This window comes from Macrobrachium nipponense, chromosome 32 (genome assembly GCF_015104395.2).
Source record: "Macrobrachium nipponense isolate FS-2020 chromosome 32, ASM1510439v2, whole genome shotgun sequence".
NCBI lineage: Eukaryota > Metazoa > Arthropoda > Malacostraca > Decapoda > Palaemonidae > Macrobrachium > Macrobrachium nipponense.
The window spans coordinates 23,653,609-23,670,311 of NC_061094.1; the positions used below are offsets into that span (position 1 = coordinate 23,653,609).

At 38.7% G+C, this 16,703-nt stretch overlaps 1 protein-coding gene across 4 annotated transcripts in view; it reads right to left on the minus strand.

Annotated features, from left to right (window-relative positions):
• The window catches only part of LOC135207272 (transcription factor hamlet-like), a 331,554-nt gene extending 315,080 nt beyond the window's left edge, over positions 1–16,474 (minus strand). For 2 of the 4 annotated variants that reach the window (XM_064238929.1, XM_064238930.1), the window contains exon 1: positions 14,541–14,714. The gene's annotated coding sequence lies outside the window, so the exon portion shown is untranslated. Of the gene's footprint in view, positions 1–14,540; positions 14,715–16,012; positions 16,157–16,369 lie in introns of those variants that run through there. The other 2 variants (XM_064238932.1, XM_064238931.1) reach the window with 2 other exon arrangements.
• Positions 16,475–16,703: the final 229 nt, after the last annotated feature.

Sequence of the window (16,703 nt, forward strand, 5' to 3'; positions counted from 1 at the left end):
CAAAGCCTACTTCTCTAGCATCATTTTTCAGCTGTACTTCCAAAGGCTTGGGCACTCTGGATCTGTTAGGAGCCCGATCTAAAGGCGCCCTAACATATTTATAGTTAGGATTGTTTCTCACCGCAAGGGACCTAGCTAAATACCTCAAACTCAACTCCTCTCTGCGAATGGAAAGGGGAGGTATGCCAGAATCCACATAGAGACTGTCAATGGGAGATGTTCTGTAAGCACCTGTGCAGATGCGAAGCCCAGCATTGTGAACAATATCAAGTTTTCCAAGTAAAGTCTTTGCAGCTGACCCATATATTTGGCATGCATAGTCTAACTTGCTCAGACACAAAGATGTATAAATTCTAAGCAAAGTTGTTCTATCAGCACCCCAATCAAAATGCGATACAACTTTCAGAATGTTCAGTGACTTCTTAACCCTGATAGATAGGTCATTTATATGGGGACCAAATGTCATTTTCTTGTCAAAAATGACTCCAAGAAACTTGATATTATCCTCATAAGGCAAAATACAATCATTTAAGAAAAGGGTGGGGATCTCTTCCCTTTTACGAGTACGAGTAAAGCGAATGGCTTTGGTCTTCTGAGGTGAAAACATGAATCTCTCTTGACACATTGTCCAATGGCTCAACAGGCATCCTCCTACTTGTGGCAGATGAGGAGGATTGCCAGCCTCAACTTACCAAATGAGAGGCAGACACCTATTTGCTGCTGTACCCATGCCTGGGGCAATGGTACACAGCTGGTACTAGGGGAACTAGGTGAAACACCATGAGCTTTGGACGACCAATACTCAGAACAGCTTTCAGAGCTCTATCCACTCAACTCTTACAGCTTCCTATGATCAATAATAACCCAACTAAAGTAGGGTAGAGGACGTTACGTGCACTGCCAACAAATGCAACCCTGCGTCAGTGGCACATCATGAACCAAGTGGAAAACAGTATGGTTATGAGTAAGCAGGTCAGCAGGTCATCCTGGTACTGGCTTGTACTGAGAATATACCTGTCACAAGCAGACCCACTTGTTGAGCAGACCCAATCTGTACACTGGGGCTGAGACAAGTGAGCAGGTAGTGCTAACTCAAGCAGGTGCATTTCTGGCAAAGCACAATTAAAAGAGCCAGGGGCCAGTCCTCATGTCCAAGATGGAGCCAACCAGGAAGGGATACTGAGCTTACTTAGCGAGACTCATGTCTGCCAAGTCTTGTACGACACATCATTGCTACCTCATCATCACCCACTCATCGCCAGCCCAACCCATCACCTCAACTAACCAATGCTAAAAATCGAAATTCATTGATAGACACCTTTATTTGAAATACAGTAAATAACAACAATTACCCAATTATTACTTCATTACACACAAATTACTCAGTTACCAACTGAACTATTTGTCAACTTAAATGATAAGGTTAGTCAATATTAATCTTTTGGTGCTGGAAACATCAGTATAAAATTATTCCAAAAAACCCTTTACAATGGGGGAGTTATAAGCCAGCGATACATAAAGAAATTTTAACATAATGGATATTTGTTGACTTTTTCATAGAAATTTAGTAAAACCAACAGTGATTTGATGTTTTGGTGATGTGAACAAAGCATAGGTAAACCAAGAATCCACAAAAGATTTGGAAACAGTGAAATTCAATATTACTAACACCCCTGACCCTTCACAAATAAGAGTAGAAGTGGCAAAGACAATTACAAAAATCAAAACCCAAGCTGAAGAGCTAATGAAAACCTACATGTAGTAATTAATGAAGTTTTGCCTAATATGTTCGTCTGCTTTAAAGAAAACTATTTGACAGAACCGGAATGAGTGCTGAAGGAGACAGAATCTTGCTATTTGGAAGAAATTGAGTGCAACACTTAGTTTTATCACAATTTGATGTGTAGATGGAACCTATAAGATAGCTTCAAGTTATTTTCTCAGGTATCAATTGTACTGGCTCAAAAAGTAGGATGAGTCATGCCAGTACTTTATGCTCTTTTACTTAACAAACAGAACGTTACATATTCAAGGTTACTTGCCACAATAAAAGAAATTCAGCTCACCATATGTGGTTTTGAACTCACAGCATTTAGTGTAATCAAGAAAATATTTCCAAATGTAGAATTAATAGGTTGCTTCTTTAGCTTTAGAAATAAAGCATTTTATTAATATTTTATTAAATATATTACTACCAGTACTATAATGAATAAAGGTGTTTTTCATATCCACTAAATTTTCTTTTTCGTGCTTTCTTTATTATTTTTATATAATTTCAATTTTTAGCATAAGTTAGAAGAGGCGCTGAGTTGGACTGGCAACAAGTTGGGCCAGCGATGAATGGGCAGTGATGAGAGGCAGCAATGAGTTGTCCCATTTCATGTCAGCCAAGCTAGAAGCTAAATAATCACCCAAAAGTGTCTGAGAACTCCTGCCCCTAGACTCTTGGAAGAGCACTCACTCCAAGGTACTAGTACTAGGCTACTGCATCCAGTCACCAACTAAAATAAGGTTAAATACCTAATGGCCGGCCTCTACCATAGCGCGACCACCTTCCCGAAAATTGGAAAGTATCTCCTTAATTTGTAAATTAGGAGGAAAAATTTACTTCGAGAGGAAAGTAGAGGTCTCAAGGTGTTGCCTCAACGGACACTGGCTCTTGACTAATGTCTATCCTGGGTTACAGGACATGTTAAAGTACTTATTTCGGGAAGGTGGTTACACTACGGTAGAGGCTGGCCATTTGGCATTTTACCCTAATTACTGCTTTTTATTTGCTTTTGTTCATGTCTAGCCTGTGTATTCTCTTTACATTTACTGGCTTTTATATTTTTCCGTTCATGCCAAAGGAACTGGTACTATACACAGTACACAGCACCCCAAAGGAACTGGGACTATACACAGTACACAGCACTTAATTTGCACATAAAATATAGTAGTTAAGACACCCGGTGAGTGTAGTCTTCAGTTTAACTACTAACTATTTCAAGGCCCATGACACCCTCCTTTTTTAATATAACTAATGAACTAGGCTTCTGGTTAATGTGAAACCAAAACCACCAGAGTTTGAGACACCGACCTAATTAAGAAAAATGGATTCAAGCATCTACTCCGCATTATTGTCTTACTTTATATCGAGAAATTTCATCTCAATTTTGTGGGCATGGTGAGAACGGAAATTAAGTCCTGGCAACTAGGCGCAGAATGACGTGTGTCAACCATGACGTGGGGCCCCGTGACGTTGACACCTGCCACACCCCCCTTTCTGTATGGTTTTCATTATACCAGTACAAGAAATTATATGTATATATATATATATATATATATATATATATATATATATATATATATATATATATATATATATATATATATAATATATATATATATATATATCTTTGATAGAGATAAGGTGTTTTTATTTTTCAATACAGGTATGCAGTCATTAGTGGGTTGAAGTTATGGAATGAAAAAATGTTAGGTCTGGCAAAGTTTAAATTGGTCATATTATCTTATTATTCCCTGATTTCAATAACGTCACGAAAGCAATTTTAGATAAAGAGTTTAATCGTGCTATATGTGAATTGATTATTGGTGAATATGATTGTTGAGGATGCGCACATAATATGATCATTACAAATATTTAATATGGCTGAGGAGTTACAAGACTGAAGTTGAATATGTATATATACATCATAAGTAAATAAATAAATAGCTGAATATATATATGTATATGTATATATCATATATATTATACATATACATATATATATAATATTAATCATATAATATATATATATATATATATATATATTATAATAATTATATATATAATATATATACAGTGGTCCCCCCGTATTTGCGGGGGATGCTACCAGACCCCCCCCTGCGAATAGTTAGAATCCACGAATGTTTGGAACCCCTATAAAAACGCTAAAAACAGCCTATTTTGTTAGTTAAAACTTAAGAAAAACCACTAAAAACTTTTTCATACTTGATTTTTTTAATAGTTTTATCACAAAAAGTGCATTTTATGATGAAATTGATAACAAAAACCAGGAATTTGTGGATATTTCTTATAGAAAAATACCGCGAATGCGCGAATTTTCCGCGAATAATGCAGGGAAACGTTCCCGAGAGAAATCCGCGAATGTGTGAGTCCGCGAATCCGGAGAACGCGAATACGGGGGGTCCACTGTGTATATATATATATATATATATGTATACATATATATATGATATATATATATATATAAGATTATAATATATATATATAAAGAGAGGGAGAGAGTGAGAAAGAGAGAGAGAATCTGATAACGCATAATATTCAACTATATGTGTCCGTGATGGTACGCCATTAAACATGAAAACATGATACCAACCTATTCAATCCAATCTTCAGTTTATTGTTGTCTTGTTCCCTCTTGTAGTATGTTAAGAGTCACAACACAAATGCATTACGACAACCTTGTGGACAATGGTGAAGCATTCTAGACATGATATAAAATGTCAATAGTAGGCAGTAAGCAAGGTGTCACCTGGAGCCCTTGTCAATGCCTGTATCTAACAGACGTGTACCTTCCCTAGCATGATCACCTCTGACTGCCATCCGAGATTTTTATTTTTTTTCTTCTTTTTCGTAAGAATTACCTATTAATCAAATAATAAACACAAGTGCGGCTAAAAATTAGTTTATTCAAACTTAATAACTAATCAATATCTTTAGATTCCATCAAAGAGCTGTATAATTCACTACAACTTATATATTATTTGATAACCATACACAAATGGGGTAGTAGTAGGTGTGAACGTCACGGGGCCCCACGTCATGGTCGACACATGTCATTCTGCGCCTAGTTGCCAGGTCTTAATTTCCGTTCTCACCATGTCTACAAAATTGAGATGAAATTTCTCAATATAAAGTAAGACAATAATGCAGAGTAGATGCTTGAATCCATTTTTCTTAATTAGGTTGGTGTCTCAAACTCTGGTGGTTTCGGTTTCACATTAACCAGAAGCCTAGTTATTAGTTATATTAAAAAAGGAGGGTGTCATGGGCCTTGAAATAGTTAGTAGGCTTGGCTAAATACTTTCAATTCCAAAATATACAAAGTACCATAGGCTAGTATCTACATGAGCTAATACAAAGAAAGCCATATTCTCAGCTACAGAATGGCATTATGGTGTAAAAATATAAATTTACAACTAATTTAGTCATTCTTGCAATTCCGCATACATATTCACCCTATTCAATGCACTCCTCATAACTTGTGGATAAGGGATCAGGGAAACAGCAAAAGTTTCATCCTTCATTACAGTCATTACTAGCTAGGTATAGGCTACAAGGTATACTAGGTAGGTAGTATTATACATGCATAAAACATGGGATAGCAGAATAAATACGACCCATGTAAGTTATAAATGTGCATCCTATAGGTAACCTAAGCCTATTGGTTAATGATTTCGTCTAATGACTGTAACCACTATACTCTTCTGTTCTAGCCTTGCATCCTGCACTACAATCATTGTATAGGATACATGCATGAAAAATGATGGTAGCGAAATAGGTAAATAGGGCTCATGTAACCAGCAAGTTACTATAACAGCATCCTACAGCCTAGGCCTATTGGTGGTTAATGATTTGGTAGATCTAGTGTACCTATCCGCGGCGGCCCAGAGTATGGCAGTTGCGGTTTTTCTAAGCAGTTTTACCTCCTGAACAAGAATTTGAAGTAATATTTATTCGGACGACTCTAATTTACCTTTGAACTCTATCCTACGGTAAAGGGGATCCCCATTGGGAACCGGGGTTTTGGGTGGGGACAAAACCCCAACTCTATCCTACAGTAAGGGGGACCCCCAGTGGGAACCGGGGTTTTGGGTGGGGAGAAACCACTTGGGGGGAGTTTTTGCCGTGTTATTGTGGTATTTCCCACATTTATCACTTTTAAAAACACGAAATACAAGCGGAAATAAGAGATAACAAAACTAGCGATAGTGGAGCCGTTCCACATCCATATTAGTCTACTACTACTACTACCACAACACTGAATCCTACTACACATGCGCTAATGCTACTGCGCATGCGCTAACTGTAAGGGAGCTTTTGGCCTAAACTCAGACTTCTTAGTGAGGAAACAAATGGGGGTTTACGGGAGGGATACATGTATTTAGCCAAACACGTTACAGTATGACCCCTACATTGCTACCGGACTGAGTGAAGGATTGGGTGGTAACAGGGTTCCCAGATTTGGCAGTTTCTCACCAAATTTGGCTTTTTTTCCTAATTTGGTGGGTAAAAATTCACTTTGGCTGGTTAGTGGTATTTTGGCTGGTTTTCAAACACTTTCTATTTGAGCTAAACACTGATCCCACATTTGAGGAATCTCTCCCCAGATTGGGAATTTTTGAAGGTTTTCAGGAAAATCTGGGGAATTTGAATAGGTTTTCAGTAAAAACTTGGTAAACATTTAAGCAAAATATGTAGATGGAATTAAAATAAAAATCACACACACACCAGACGACCACAAAACAGGCCGCCGGATTCTCAGAGAACGAGCCTCATTTCAAAATTTCAATTCATTCTTGTTTTTTTTCCTGTATTCTTATATTAGTTTATATTATCTAACTAAAACTATGATGCCGCTATACAAGCATATATATGATAAAAAATATGCATTTATAAAAATAAATATGAGGCACATATATTTGCCGGTTATTTGGGTTGGTTTGGATTTCCATTTGGTGGGATTTTGGCTGGTTTCATGGTAGACTTTGGCTGGTTGGTAGTGGTGTCATCTGGGAACCCTGGCTGGTAACCATACGTTGAGTTACCATAAAAGCATTTACCTAATTTGTTTTATTAAACATGTATGTGAATTCTAGTGTTTATTCCTTTTCCTTTTTCCATAGTATTTGTATAATAACTGTTTTGAAATATCCCCACCTAATCATTTCACCATATATAACTTGAAATATTATGTTATAATTGAGGACAGACACCTAAAAATGCCTACGTGTTGATATAGAACTCAGTTTTAGGACGTTTCGATACCTACCTACCTACCTGTTACGTGAAATTGCACATTGCGTTGCATATTACATACACACTCCCTATATCATTTATACACAAGTCAATCCCTCCCCTTTCCAGTATTCACGACTGGCTCTTTACGTTACACCATTTACAGTGCATTTCTCACCGATACCAATACCTAGATTAAAGTTTCCATTATTATTATAAAACCTATTTTATATATAGTTTGCCATTATTATTATAAAACTTACATTTAAATATATTCCATTATACACTTTTACAGACATTACAATTTACACCTCCCTTCCAGTTTCCTTACTATTATGCAGTTATGTATGGTTACTTTTAACATTTTACAACACTTCCACACCCATCAAAGTTAGGTTTATATGTCATTTTACCTACTGGGGGCCGAATCCCCTCCCCCGGTTAGGCAACATACCTTACTAGGTTTAGTTTGTTATATGTTGGTTTACCTACTAGTTTTACTTCCTTGAAGGGGGTTACCCGGTTAGGCTAGGTTGGTTAGTTCTTCTAGGGTGGATACTGGGGGGGGGGGGGGGGGGGGGGTAGGTTACATTCCCTACTTGGTTATCTACTAGGCGGTTAGGTTTTGGTTAGGATTACATTCCATTACTATTGGTTAGGTTAGGCCTTAAAGGGGGGGCGGGGGGTACGGGGGGCCAAAGCCCCCAGTGGTCAGGCAATATTCAGGTACTAGGTTAGGTTCAGGTTAGGTTCGGTTAGGTTACATTCCTTACTGGGTTAGGTTAGGCCTTTAAGGGGGGGTACGGGGGGCGAAGACCCCCTGGTCAGACAATATTCCCTACTAGGTTAGGTTAGGTTACATTCCCTACTAGGTTAGGTTAGGTTAGGTTACCCGGTCAGGCAATATTTCCCTACTAGGTTAAGTTCCCTACTAGGTTAGGTTACGTTCCTTACTAGGTTAGGTTACGTTCCTTACTAGGTTAGGTTAGGCCTTTAAGGGGGGGTACGGGGGGGCGAAGCCCCCTTGATCAGGCAATATTCCCTACTAGTTTAGGTTAGGTTAGGTTGGTTAGGTTACATTCCTTACTAGGTTAGGTTAGGCCTTTAAGGGGGGGTACGGGGGGGCGAAGTCCCCCTAGTCAGGCAATATTCCCTACTAGGTTAGGTTAGGTTAGGTTGGTTAGGTTACATTCCTAACTAGGCTAGGTTAGGCCTAGTATTTCCCTACTAGGTTAGGTTAGGTTACGTTCCTTACTAGGTTAGGTTAGGCCTTTAAGGGGGGGTACGGGGGGGCAAAGCCCCCTGGTCAGGCAATATTCCCTACTAGGTTAGGTTAGGTTAGGTTGGTTAGGCTACATTCCTTACTAGGTTACGTTAGGCCTAGTATTTCCCTACTAGGCTAGGTTAGGTTACGTTCCTTACTAGGTTAGGTTAGGCTTTAAGGGGGGGTACGGCGAAGCGAAGCCCCTGGTCAGGCAATGTTCCCTACTAGGTTAGGTTAGGTTAGGTTGGTTAGGTTACATTCCTTACTAGGTTAGGTTAGGCCTTTAAGGGGGGGTACGGGGGGCGCGAGGCCCCCCTGGTCAGGCAATATTCCCTACTAGGTTAGGTTAGGTTAGGTTGGTTAGGTTACATTCCTTACTAGGTTAGGTTAGGCCTAGTATTTCCCTACTAGGTTAGGTTAGGTTCCTTCTATACGTTCCTTACTAGGTTAGGTTAGGCCTTTAAGGGGGGGTAGGGGGGGGGGCGGGCCCTGGTCAGGCAATGTTCCCTACTAGGTTAGGTTAGGTTAGGTTGGTTAGGTTACATTCCTTACTAGGTTAGGTTAGGCCTTTAAGGGGGGGTACGGGGGGCAAAGCCCCCTGGTCAGGCAATATTCCCTACTAGGTTAGGTTAGGTTAGGTTACATTCCTTACTAGGTTAGTTTAGGCCTTTAAGGGGGGGTACAGAGGGCAAAGCCCCCCTGGTCAGGCAACATTGCCTACTAGGTTAAGTTACCTACTAGGTAAGGTTACATCCCCTGCTAGGTTAGGTTATGTTAGGTTGGTTTGGTTCTTTAAGGGGGGTTACAGCAGGTCCAACCCCACCCCTGGTCAGGCAACATCCCCTACAAGTTTAATTAGTTTTGTTATATGCTAACCTATGTTTAATTTGGTATTTTGTATTTATTAAAACAACTATAGGCCCTATTACACATTTACCACCCAGGACTTAAATGCCACCCCCTCCTGGGCCCGTAATATATGTATTTGTATTAATTCATATTTTGAACCCATCCCACATTTACATTTAGTTCCTTAACTACCCATTTACTTTTATTACCCTTAACATTGCCAACTTATCTTGTAAAGTGCTTGTTCATTTACCTCAGCCCCACCCTGCCTCAACCAATAGCATCAAGGCATTTTTACTACTCCACCCCACCTCTCCTACCCTGTTTTCTACGGTCTGGCCTCCTGCCACCTCCTAACTGTAGAACTCCAACACTGTTGAATCTGCCGCCATGACATCCACTGCTGCATCAACTTCACGCTCGCCCCAGCCCCTCACCAGGAACTCTTTGCCAACTTCATGTAACAATTGTTACATGAGTTACAAAGATTTCTCTGCCTTTTACTCAGGTAATTATGATCGACTAATCGGTTTTTGCCAGGACCACGGCCTCCTGAGAAAGCAGGTCTTTTGCCCCCATTCAGTTACAAAGATTTTTCTGCCTATTACTCAGGTAATTATGAACGGCTGGTCTGTTTATGCCAGGACCACGGCCTCCTGAGGAAGCAGGTCTTTTGCCCCCATTGTGGGAATGAGTGCCGCCTAGATCTGCAAAAAAAGTGCTTTAGGTAAATACCTTACGAATAGTTTGTTGGATTCTACATGTAACCGTGATATGACCCGGCCCTAGATTAATGGCAATATTATATTACACCTATACCATTTATGACCTACTCCATATTTTTCATGTTTATAATTGGTATTTTTCCTCCACGTTTACCTTTAGGTCCGTGACCGGTCTTATCGACCGCATAGTAAGAAAACGCGAAGAAACGCTGTTCTTACTACTTTTCCTTGTTTAAGGGCACTTGGTTCTCTGGGTCCCAACTTGATGTTGAGACAGGTTCTGATTCTTCGCATACCTGTATGTGAGTGATTTTTTTTCTACAAGGTTGCGAGAACAGAACTTGGACTGTCGGACTCAACAATTAATGATTGGGCCAGCTTCTCCCAGGAAGTAAGTATTTTGCTTATCCCCTCACCATTTTCCATTCCTACCTCCTCCTTCTCCCCCGCTCTCTCCCCCCCCCCCCCCCCCACCCACCCCCCCCCTCCCCTCTCTCATACACAACTGCCTTGTATTATTATGAAATTTACCCTACTTAATTACCTCCCCTAACACTGACTTTTATTTCAGGTCATAGTTAATTGGTGCTTCCAACAGAAGCAGCAAATAGGTGGGCCCGGCACAATTGTTGAAATCGATGAGGCGAAGTTTGGGAGAAGAAAATACAACGTAGGTCGCCTCATCGAAGGTCAGTGGGTATTCGGTGGTATCTGCAGGCAGACCCGGGAGTTTTTCGTTGTTCCCGTACCCGACAGGACGAGTGGGACTCTGCTTGCAGTTATCAAAGAATACATTGTGCCGGGTACCACTATTATTTCTGACTGTTGGAGGGCTTATGACTGCCTGCGAGATGAAGGTTATGTCCACTTGACAGTCAACCACTCGATGAACTTTGTGACCCAGAAACCGGTGCCCATACTAATACTATCGAGAGGAGGTGGAGGGAACTCCGGCAAACAGTCGACTCCAAGATACGGGAGGAGAATGTATAACTTCGCGGGTACTTGGCTGTTGCTTATTTCAAGCTGCATTTTGAGGAACCCAAGACCCGCCTCCACGCCATTCTTAAAGGCAGCTGCTGCTTTGTACCCTCCACCCTTTAAGGTAAGGTCCAAACATTATTCTTAATTATTATGTTTTAGGAAAGTTAGTGTTAGGCTTTCGCCGAAAGTTGCGTCAAGGTATGTTACTATTCAGTGGGGTGCTGCTAAGACAACTCGTACCTTCCACCGTTACCCCGCCCACCCCCTGTGCGTTACCCCTCCCCCTTAGTGAACATATGGCTCCATGGTGGTTGTGGGGAATTTAAAACATGGCGGCTGTGTTTACATTTCCTTCACCATAACGAATACTTGGTACCTTCCTATAGGACCGTTCTTCGGTGACTTAGACTATGGCAATTGACATTTTCTATGTTATTTTAGTTGCTTTACAAGGGTTGTAAGGAATATTTTTTCGTTTGGTTGGAACTAAACTTTAATATAGGGGGAAACATCAGTTCAGGCCAACCCTCATCACGGTGGACGGGTCTTATTCACTCGATATTTAATTGGTGAAACATGAATACAATTGCAACTCTAAGCATACCATTTAAAAGACTGAAGTTTCGTCAACATATTGTATATATGAAAGCCCCATACGAACTAAAATAAGCATGTGAGCTCTTCGTAAAATATGTTTTCAAGGCAGTTTTGAAATCCAATATGGCGGCTACGTTTTTCATGGACGGTTCTCATCAGTGACGGACACCATCTTTCCCCAGCCTTCCCAGCACTCATTTGAACAATGTTAGCGTATGTATGTAACGTTATTGATCTTACTCAAGATTGCAGTTGTAATCAGCACAATAAAACAACATTTTGTTGCCTATATTAGTGAAAGTATGAAACTTGTTATTCCCGGGGTTATGGTGGAACTGAATTCATTCTTACCTTGTAATCGGCGGTTTTTATCCTTACTGCCATCACAACTGAAAACTCCACAGTGCTTATTTGATTGTTATTATACACATTTTGGTCTCAGTTCACTCCACATTGCACTTTAAACCCGTTGCTGTTCCTGGTTTCTAAGCGCGCGCGCCATAAACACAATTACAAACAGCAGACGACGACAGACGACGACAGACGACGAAACTGCAAAGTTTTATTCCCTAAACTGTTTACTTTACTCGTTATTTAGTTTAAATTTACATTGTTATTTAAAAAATTTGATTTAATTCATGTATATTATCCCTTTTTAGCAACCAAATTACCCCGAAAAATTACAGATATTTCTAACGTAGATAAAATCAAATGTTTCTAACGTTTTCGTACATCTGGCTGCCGAAAACCATAGAGGAACGAATACGGAAAAGTGCATAGAGGAACGACTACGTTTTTTTTTTTTTTTTGCTTTTTTGTTTTTGCTAGCACTTTTCATTGATTTCAGTCTTTATTAGTATTTTGAATTCTTAAATAATCGTATGCCAGAAATAAATGTAACCTTTAATGTTTGCATGCTTTAATGTTTGCATGCTAAGAATGGCAAAATCATCGTTGCCACATTAGTGGAGGCTTCACACATACGCCGTTCCATTATTATAAACTGTTTCCATGAATTTCCTAGTTGTCATAGTAATGCAATAATGATAAATTGCTTTAATATTTATGTATATATACTTCCAATACATAGCCTAATTTCACCAATTTCAACGTTTTGTGTGTAGTCTTATACCCAGTTTGGAGGGTCAACACATACCGAATGGCAACAGAGAGAGAGAGAAAGGAAGGCGGAGGAACGAAGAAGAAAAGGGAGGGTGGCGGTGGAGGGGGGGGCGGGGGGGGCGAGGGTAGGTGGAGCTTTATACGCGTGTTCGTATCCATTTCTGCATAATGGAGTTTTTGTCTCTTGGTACAAGGACAAGTGTCGTTATTCTTTACGATTAGTGATTCACGATACCCTTATAAATTACGGCACTGGGTGTAATGCACTATAGCAAAATCTCGTTCTGTTACGAGTGTTCGTTACAGAAATAGGTATTGCCCAAAAACGTGCTTGCACTGTCTCTGAAAACCCATAGTAGACATGCTGGCCTTAGTTGTCAATCCAAGTTTTTTTTTTTTTTTAAATAACCAAGGTATTTTTTTAACAAGCTAGACTATTGAATAAATTTGTATTTTTCTCAGTCAAAACATATGCCCCTCAATGCTAACTTTCCTCTTTTAACGATTTCTGGTCATTGCAAATTCGGCCCCATAATTTCTTATGGTGCGAAAACAGACAGAGGCCCATGGACCGAAAACGATTGCGTCACACTACGGCGATAATCCAGCAGTAAAACATCTTCATATATCCAAAAAGTAAATAATAAAGATATATATGCGCATTACGATTATAACAATTACATGTATAGCTGATAACAATCTGCACGAATAACTGGTAAACTGTTCTGCAATGACAGTTGAGTATAGCAATTATTTACAATAGGTACGAAAGTCAAGATGTCGTGACGTCATAATACAGAACTTGAAAGAACGTTCTAATTCAGAAAAATAATTACTTAAATTTGAGTCAGAGGCGAGTTACTTTTTCAATAACGAATATTTTCAAATTAATCATCATAAATATGTAAAATATTGATGTTTTACTACTTATTTAAAAATTAGCCAAGAGAGAACGCTTCTCGTCATCTTCTACCCCAACAGCTGTTTACGCCTGGCTTGTTGTTGATGAGAAATCGTGTTTCGATTGTTGTGATAAAAGTGCTCCAGCGTCTGTGGGTACAAAAGTGAGTGTGCGGATTTATCACAGGAAATGGTTAGTTTATTGACACAAGCTACTCCGTAAACATCGAGATGGCGTCAATCTTCGAAACATTTTTAGTTGTAAGTAAAAATTTCTAAAGCGTTTTGGTGAGATTTCCACTGCCGTGGGCGCCATTTTCAGTACCCTCTGTTTAAATCTGTTTAAATCTTAAAATTTGGCCTTAATTTCTAACTTTGGGGAAAATACTTACTTCGAAAGGAGAGTAGAGGTCTTTAGCTCCGTTTCTCACCAACAACAAGTCGCGACTGATGCCCATCTCGGGTGTCAGGACGCGTTATAATGTACTTTTTCGGAGGGTGGCTTGCACTGATGGTAGTTGGCCTGCGTGGCCTGCTTTGATGTTTTACCCTACCTTTGAGTTTGGTGCGGCTATTATGTAACTTTCAAAGGTTAACCTACCTACTGCTTAGTTACAGCCGGCCGAATGGATTACTTTTAAATCTGTACAGTAACTAAAATAACATAGGAATCAGTCAATTGCCATAGTCTAAGCCACAGCGGATTGCTTCTGTAGAAATACCAATGATTTCGTCAAAGGACTGTACTAACCGACGCTAAGTTCTTCAGTTCTAGCCTAGGCCTACCTACAATAGGTAGGTATGTATTCCTACTGTAAATTTTGTGTCAGTGTCTTTCATTCATTAAATGGAGGCAATTATCTTGATAGTATTTCACTTATTGGAAATAGGTAGGTAGCAGTGAGCTTAAGCTGAGCTGTTCCTTATCTTACAGGAATCAAGTAGAAGCAATGAAGGTACATTAGTCAATTAACAATCCAGTAACACCTTGAGCAACTTAACCTGTCAAAAGGAGATTCAGTGTGAATTCTGAACATAGGCTATGAACTTGCTGATAAACAGCGCAGACACATACCTTGCAGGAAAGCTAATCAGCAAACCTTCTCCGAGGTAAAAACGAAATAAATCACGATATAATGTAGTTTTCACGCACTTTTCCACAAAATTTCAGTTTCAGGCGGCGGCGGTGGCCGCCAAGCCCTGCCAGATTTCCACATTACGGAAATCCAAGTTCGGTTACTTCGGTATCTTAACACAGTTGCCAGTTATGCAATATATTCGACTTATCGATGTAGTGGTAGGAACTCTGGATAGGTTGTTTATCGTGATCTTGTAAGTGCTCAAAACTTAGCGGTACGAATTCCTAGCCAATATTTTATTTTTTTAACTGATAAATAAGGGTAGACACTGACCCTTTCCGTTTTCAGTTCATATTGTTTAAACATTTAGTTTGATTTTTATTCAAGTGTTTTTGACGAGAGGGGTAAAAGAAACAAAACTTCTCAACAACAGTCGACACTTCTTTAATTTGTTGATGAAACTTATTTAATTTGACGATGAAAGAGTTGAATGAAACTCCTTTAACAGGTGATGAAAAATTGAAATGAAACTTACGTATTTAATTGGACGACGAAAAAAGTAACACAGGTCTTTTACAACAAGTTTATAGTTATTAAAATAAGTTAAATATATATACTGTACTACTATAATGCAATATATATATATATATATATATATATATATATATATTATATATGTGTGTGTGTGTGTGTGTGTGTGTGTGTGTGTGTGTGTGTGTGTGTAATACAGCATCTTAATCACATCGTCGTAATGAAATATATCGATGAATTTATCATGGTGGTCAATCTGACAGTATTGATATATATATATATATATATATATATATATATTATATATATATATATCTATATATATATAATGACTAGACCTATTATCTAGGGCTAACAACACTATTGGTTATATGCTAGCACGTGAACTAAAAAAAATAATTATAATTATTGTATCATTGCAATTACATAATTACATTAACTTTCATAAAGAATATCTTGAAACCAAATGTAATAGTAAGCACTAGTGTTATAACTATGTCTTTTAGAGTAAAGCAAGCTGGCAACGTATCCTGGGACTAGGCTAATGTACTGAACCATTTATTTTACATGAAGATTTCATTACCACTGCATTATATAATTTCTTACACTTATCGTTATTATACACATAGTCATTCACTTAGGGCAATATCAACTGACAATGAAATCATGAGCGCTATTATCTATACTGGTGAACTAGGCCTATGATTTCTGCTAAGATCTTACGCTATACGAATTAAAGTTATGATATCATTTAACCCCGCTCCTTTCAAAAGTTTATGTCACAGTAGTTGTAGAATAATCAAACTGATTATACAGGCACAGTAATCATTTTCACATGCAAAAATTGCAATCTGTATTGCAAAGCTGTAAAGTGCTTCGCTGAAAAATAATTTGGTAACAAATATACCACCAACAGTAACAAAATAAGAATACTTACTCTAGTATCATGAAAAAGAATAAATGTAGATTTTGTTGAGGACAAGATTAAGAATAATTTTGAATAGGTAACTAAGGCTGGTTGGAGCTGGAGCCAGCCAGTTCGTACGGTCAAGATCTAGTTTATATTCTAGGTCTTAGTTTGCACAAGAATGAACGGTCAGGTCATGCAACTGATAAACATCCAAACGCATCCACAAATTGAAAATGATAATACTAATTATTTATTTTTAAAGATATTTGTGTGTGAGAATAGTAAAAAAAAAAAAAATCATTACTTATTATTAAATTTTAACTAGTATACGCTTTTTAAGTAAAAAGCGTGGAAATTTTTACGTGTGGATTCCACACTCCTCACCTAATCACAATGTGGACAAGATAAGCCGTATTAGTGACGTCATTTCCACACTTTGGCAAATTGGCAGCCCTTTCAGCGTCTCCGCATTCACTAGATTTCATGTTTCGGCGATCTGCAACTCGTCTTCAGTCTTCTCGCAGTTTGGTCTCTGATGTGGTTAGTGTTCCAATATTTTTTCGCAACAGTAAAAATATAATTAGGGGCTAATTTTCCTATTTCTATGTAACTAGGTTGAAATGGGTACAGTATTATCAATGAAACAGACAATCGTCCATTTTTAATAACATACTGAAGTATATATATAAATTAATTCTTATTCTTTTTTTGGAGACTG